Source organism: Harpia harpyja, chromosome 2 (genome assembly GCF_026419915.1).
Source record: "Harpia harpyja isolate bHarHar1 chromosome 2, bHarHar1 primary haplotype, whole genome shotgun sequence".
NCBI lineage: Eukaryota > Metazoa > Chordata > Aves > Accipitriformes > Accipitridae > Harpia > Harpia harpyja.
Genome location: NC_068941.1, coordinates 42,374,689 through 42,381,768, shown reverse-complemented (window position 1 = coordinate 42,381,768; position 7,080 = coordinate 42,374,689). Strand labels below are relative to the sequence as shown.

General features: G+C 39.1%; 1 long non-coding RNA gene across 1 annotated transcript; it reads right to left on the bottom strand.

The window, feature by feature from the left end:
* Positions 1-2,939: 2,939 nt before the first annotated feature.
* On the bottom strand, positions 2,940-5,777 carry LOC128152503 (uncharacterized). Its single transcript, XR_008238675.1, has 3 exons — positions 5,718-5,777; positions 3,414-3,495; positions 2,940-2,977 (listed from the first exon to the last, which is right to left on the bottom strand). It is a non-coding gene; the product is annotated as an uncharacterized LOC128152503 (long non-coding RNA).
* Between the last annotated feature and the right edge of the window lie 1,303 nt (positions 5,778-7,080).

Sequence of the window (7,080 nt, the reverse complement as noted above, 5' to 3'; positions counted from 1 at the left end):
CACGAAAAGGAAAAAGCAAAACTGACTTAGGTGTTTAATGTGAGCATGAAATGGTATTTAGGTGTTTGAATCCAAACCTGTCATTTTTCAAAACCCTGTATTACTCTGCTTTATCCTGGAACCCAAAATGCCTTAGTACTTAGCCCTCCCCTTCAAAGTTTTTCTCTGAATCTTGGCTTTTGAATGTTTCCAGATGCATCTTATTTTTCCTAAGGGCTGAGTTTCCCAAGGATAGGGGAAAAGAAGAAGAAAAAAAGCAAATTAGACGATAGCATATAGACATTGTCAAGTCCAAGGCAGTAAAAACAGTAGTAATGTGAAAACAGTAGTGATGTAAAAACAGTAACTAATATGTTTAAGCAACTAGGAGTCAACATACACCTTTATTTTTTTACTAGCAAAGCTAAAACGATGACTAGAAATATACCATAACTGACCATAGCCTAAAGCATTGATACACTCACTGAGCTGCAAACCCTCTTGATTATTCCACATACGAGGTGGCTTGGGATTCACAAACAAGTTTTCCCTGAATCCAAGCCCCTGAAAGTTTGATTTGGTGTCTGTGGTCAGACCACAGATAGTGTTGTGCAAAAATGAGGGTAGGGGGAGGATATTCTGTTTCTGCTGTAGAGATAGAGTGTCTTTGTGACAGTGAACATTAGATGCATACAGCCTAAGGAACAGTAAGCAATGGAAACGGAGTGATAAATGGTCATCCAGGAATGGTAACGGTGTGAGCACTAGTCTTCGGTTCCTGCTCCCAACACTAAACATATTACTTTAGCCACTATTTAATATGAAATGCTGACATAGTTGGGGTATTCTCCATCCCAGACAGATGACAACCAATAAGCTAATAAGTCATCACATACCTTCCAACGCTTACCCTTGGGTTTACTGAACAATGCATTTTTTTTTCCACCCTGCAGGCTGGTGCAGCTTCCAAAAAAAGGGGCAGGGCCCACTTTCCAAGATTGACTGAACCAGAAGGATTCAGGCTTTCTTCAGGCTTAGGAAGAAATTCCCCCACCTGCCAGACAGGCAGCCTAGTCAAGAAGGCTTTTATATACAAAACAGATTTCCATTCTTTCCATAATCTACAAAGAGAAGGTTCTAGGCTGTGGATTCTGAGTGAAAAAGAGATGCCTAAACCTAAGAGAAAGGAAGGATTAGATGGGGGGGCGGGAAGAAGTGATGACAGCTGCATTTAGGTGCCTGTTTTGAAACCTAAATGTTTGGATTCCATGTTGGTCACCAAACCCTCCCAAGTACTCCCCATGGTGTACATGGGTTGGAAAGTAGGCTTTGAAGCTGAGGGTTAGTTATCAAAATTTCTATCTAAATCAATAGCAAAGTTTTCATGGATTAGTACTTACCACTTATTTTCTTGGAAGGCACATAACGTGCAGTCCTATGTGTTCTTGAAGAATCTGAATCCTAATCCTTTTTCCGTATTTACAAATATTTTAGTTCCTTTGTTCCTGTGCTATAAAAGAAAGTTTAAGAATGAAATCTTAGGTACAGGGATGCTGGCTGTAGGCAATCCTTAAGCCTCTAAAAGAAAAAATCCAGAATTCAGAACCTTGAAATTTCTAGGTACATTAAAATTAGTCAAAACAATTTACTATGGTAAAGAGAGGGAGAAACACAGAAATCTTTAATATAATGTGAAATTAGCATATCTTTTTCTCTAGCTCCACCTTACAACAGTTTTTTGCAGTCTGAACTTTTGGTTTACACACACAACTATGCTATTATTCTAGAAAAGAGAAGCTCTTTTAACTGATAACAGCAGTTCTAAAATATCCAATTTCAAGAAAAATAAATGAGCTTACCAGTTAAAAAAGAAGGGAGAAGAGGTTACATTTTAATGCCATTGTTACTGAAAATCCTGGCACAGAGAAAGTGCATAAACAAGTACATCTTGGCAAAAGTATGAATAAAAAATTGCTAGCACACAGCTTTTCTTTGTTTGTTTACTGTCAGTATAGGTCTAGTTAGTTAGCACAAATGAGATGCCAGAAATACATCTACTTGTCTGCCAATATAGAATGGAAGTCCTTGTACATTGCAAGTTCTTCCATGGGCACATACTACTATTGTCTCCCTCTCAAAACAAAAAGGAAAAAAAAAAGGTGACAAAGGCACACACACTTAAAAGCAGAGATGATGTTTGAAATAAGAAAAAGTAGTACTCAAATACTATCACTCTTTTTTGCTCAAATAGTCAATAGTTGAGTTCTTCACCTTTAGAAGTAGTTAATAAGCAAGTTTAGGTGTAATTCTAATTAGAATATATCCCTTTTTATTTCCCATTTTCTCAGGAACAGATGCAACAGCAGTCAGTTTCTTTAATCACAAATCAAAGTATCTTTATAGCTAATACTCTGGACTTAAAAACTCGCTTTCTTGGCTTCTTCCTAACGGGGAACTAAACACTTCTCTGACTCTTTCCTGCCTTCTCTGCATGCTCAGCTGCAGGATCCCAGCCCCTCTTTCTCTACTGTCAGTATGCAATTGCTGCTTCATTTTGGAAGACAGACAACCAGCAAGTACATATATCAGCTTGATAATATATTATCATTAACCTATATAACTTAACAGATATAAGAGAACTGTTGTAAACATTAGACATTTACCTAATGACACGTAAATGGTTATAAGGACCTAGTTTATAAACCATAATTATAATATGCTTTATTATAGATTTTCTGCTAGTACTATAACTGGGTATGTTTTTTCAAGCATATTACCATTCTGTTAGTATGTTCAGACAGGGCACATACTGTACAGGTTTCACTTGGTAATCAATAACCACCTGCAACTGCATCCTGTCAGATGAAATCAAGACTTACTTGCAGGAATGGAGCTTCATCATTTCCACTGGTAATTTATAATCCAAACTGGTTGACTGGAGACATTGGTCCCAGCTGAAAGGCAGCAAGTGGCAGCAACCAAAGCTTGTCAGGTGTGGCTGTTGACAGTTAAGCACATTGAACTGTACTGAAGCTTAGAAAATAACTTGCCTAAGACATTAGTGCCTATTGAGCTGTGATAGTTGGCAGTTCTGCTATCTTCTAATGGAAATTGGTATTATCTCCTCCATTATGTTGTGCTTCACCAGCAGTTCCCAGCACGTACGAAGACCCAGGCCCTAGTGTAGTGCAGTATGGCACTGGAGAGCTACTATTGTGCACAGTAGGAGAGGCAGGCCACAGAACTGGATTCACATAAGGAACAAAAAGAAAAACTTAGACATAATCTTTAACTCTTCTTCTGTGCAATTTACTTCAGAATGGAGAGCAGAGATTAAGGTGCAAGGCTGGAAGTAGAAGCAAGTGCTTTTGAGACCCAAAGGTTACTCTATGTTTGGATGAAGGAGTCATCCATTGGCAAGCCACTCTATGTACCTTAGCAGGATGGGGACCACAATTAATTTTCTGGAGTTTCTTGAAAGGCACAGACTCTTCAGTGCAGGCACAAAACACTGATCTGTAAGTGGAAGAAGGATTGAGCTCAGCAAGTTGGAAAGCATACCATTTTCAGTTGGTTGGTTTTTGGTTTTTTTGTTTGTTTCCCCCCACCCCCCCCACCTCCAATAGATATATCTGCAAGACAGAATTAATTCTAAACTAGCATAGCCTTTTTCCCCTTCCTTAAAGCACCATGTCAGTTGTCTAAGTTCCAACATCCTTATTTCAGGGAAAACAGAAGTTGTTTCATTTGCCTAAGTATATTTATCACTAAAAGTTTTGTTGTACTTTTTCATGGGTTTAAATAATAGAACCCAGCATCCTTGCTAAAACAGAAAAGGATGGGGTGTGGTTAAGTGGCACGAGCAGGCGCACACAAGCATCCCCTCACAGTTCTACAATATGTATCTGATTCTGCCATATGCATCTCCACTGTTCTAACACAGAGATTATCTTATCTTCAGTGACCAAAATGTACAACTGTTTGTGCAGCAACAATATACACAGGTTATTTTTAGTTCAAACATGTGGCACTACTCATTGTGCAGCTGCTTTCATGCATTGATGCATTGTGATACAAAACCCTAACTGCAAGAACCCAAATTAATTGCAAGCAATGAGACATTTTGGACTGAAAACCCCTTTTGGCTACATTGAAATTGAGTTGTTGACTTTTCAAGCTAAAAGAGATATGAATCATGGAAAATATTTCATTCTTAACCCCTCAAAGTACCCAATATTCCTGAACTAATGCAAAATGCAGTTATGTGTTGGCTTAGAAATTACAACTTCTCTGCCAAAGGTTAATTTAGACTATTCATCCAAGATTAGTTGCAAGTTTTTAAAACTGTAAATAAATTCTTGTTCCTAAACAGCACAGGTTTTCAAAGCAGGGAGTATAACCCACAGCCTATAAAAGGAAAAGATTTAAAGCAGAAATGGGACATTTGACTTCTGCATATTTGGAACATTTAATCACCCCCTTGGTTATATGGAATAAGTTAGACTGGCAGCTTTTTCTTCAGCTCCTTAGTGAAAGTACATTTCTTTAATAGAGCCTTAATGCTTTGCAGGATAATTTAGAATCTAGTCCTGCATCTTTTACAGACAACTGTAGAACTCCTCTTTGTTCAGGAGGGAAGAGGCCCAAGGTTTGTAAGTGCCTGAAGGTACGACTGTAACTTTTTCTCCTGTTTGAACAATAGCATGCATCTTCTCACTTTCATATTACAAGATATTAATGTATGCCTAAAACCATTAATATTAGAATTAGTAGGAGGACTTTAATCTCATTCTATTAGAGAGTGCTATGCAAAACTTAAGCTGTTTTTATCTGTAAGAACAGGGAAAAAAAGTCTAAGGTATAAAAGGACTTTCTCAGTACTTATACTGCTATAAAGAAATGCAGCTGGGGAGGCTAAGTAATTTTTATGAGACCTATGTCTCAGACAGACAAGCTTTGGCAGATTTGGCTGTGACACTTCAAAACACTGATGCTATTGATTCGCCCCTTTGCTGCAGACAATGGCCCACATAAAATGAACATCCTAGGTCTGCCTTACATGGTATAATCTTAGCACACATTTACATTCACTGTCAGTTTAACTCAATTATTCATGCTGCCAATTACCATATTAAAATGAGCATGTGTGTTGTTCTGTTGTCCTGATCTGAGGAAAAAAATGGATAATTCAGGTCACTAAACTCTCAAAACAGCCACATCCACCAGAGAATCTTGTGTAATTTCATCTCATTTTCACATTTCTTTTCAACCTCTGAAATTTCTGTGGGTGCATGTGGGAGCACAAAATTTTAGTCCTGTTTAGATTGTAAGCAAATGTGGTTTTGATACATTCACCTCTGACTCAGGTAGTCAGAAGCTTATTATTTACTGTAAGATGTAAATTTAAAAATAGAGGCAATATAATATTTAACTTCATTCTTGACATCACTAGAGGAAATTCCTCAAAGTCGAGGATGGCAGCATTACGAGGCATAGGCGAATCAAGGGTAGGTTAGCACACAGGCCCACAGGTAGTAAATAATCTACACTGCCATTCAATATGTGTGCCAATGCACTGTTGCTGCCAGGTGCATCCTTTGACTTGAATGCTTTTCCAGTCAAAGAGTTTGGATAGACCCATGTCTTCCCTCAAAATGGCAGCCTACTTGCAGTGTTACACATGGCTGAGAACTTGAAGAGTCAAGCACTATGTTGCAAGCAGTCAGGACGGTGTTTACAGTCTCAGAAGCCCCTCGGGCAGGAATTGTGCTTCCTGTAACCCCATTCTGCCTCACCGCACAGGAACTGGGCGCTCGTATTTAGTTCAACTGGACAATGCCTCTGGTCTGTCACAGCTGGACTTTAGTCAGTAATACCTTGGTGAACTTACAGTCATAACATTGCCACTGATCAGCTCATCACACAGCGTCCTCCAGAGCAGGGAAAGCTGGTGTCTCCATAGCAGAACTCCTCCAGTCCAAAGACCTATCTTCTGTCGAGCTCCCAAAGACTTACCCTGCATGACAAAAGCAGCACAAAACCTTAATACACCTGGCGGAGAGCCTGATGCCAGACTACTCTTTTCTTGAAAGTGCCTGTCAGTGGTGGCCTTTTTTTCTGAGCCTGTTTCTCAGTAGGCATTCACTATCACTCAGAAATATCCCCAAAATAAGCAGCTCTCAAACAAGCAGTTCAGTTCAGAGGGGCCACAGACACTCCTTTTTGTTGTTCCCTAATTTTTCACGTGACAGCCCTAATTTTTCACGTGACAGCCAAATCAAAAGCTTTCTATAGAAGAATAAATTTCTGTCCCAGCAACTGTAAATCAGAAATTGGAATGGATAACCCATGCGTAGCTATGATCAAGAATTCTTATCTGGTCCATTTAGCCTTTTTCGACCCTCTAGACTATCTGGAGAGAATAAGTGACACTCCTGAATTTCAAAAATCCAAATACTCATTTTAAGGCCACAGTGATCATATACATCACTTCTTTACTGAACAGCATGAACAAGACTAGTTATAAGATGTACTCTTTGAGTTGTCCTATGGAATGTATCATTCTGTTGAACTTGGTTTTGTACTCATATGAAGCAGTTCTAAAATCTACTGTAATTTTCTTAAACAGACAAGGACTTCCTGTGAGGCTGCAAAGACCACAGCAACTTACCACATGCAATGCGTTTGTCAGATCAATGAAAGCTTGCAAAATATCAGCCTCTGCATATCTGCCTTGATAAAGGTCTTGACAAAATTGTTCCCTGGGAATTTTTCAATAGTTTGCATCCAACCTGCATTAAGACTCTGGAATTCTGCTTCCCGCATCATGCAGAAACAACAGTCTGTTGGTGGGAAAGCTAGTTGGCCTAGGCTACTTAGTGAGGATCTTTTGCTGATCTGGCTGTCTGGGCCAGGTACCCTTCCATTCATCCTGATTGTCACTGCTTGTGACAATGTCATCTACAGCATTGCGTAGCCACAGCCTTTTCCTTATTCAGTTTAGAATAGAACAGAATAGACTATTTCAGTTGGAAGGGACCTACAACGATCACCTAGTGCAACTGCCTGACTAATTCAGGGCTGATCAAGTTAAAGCATGTT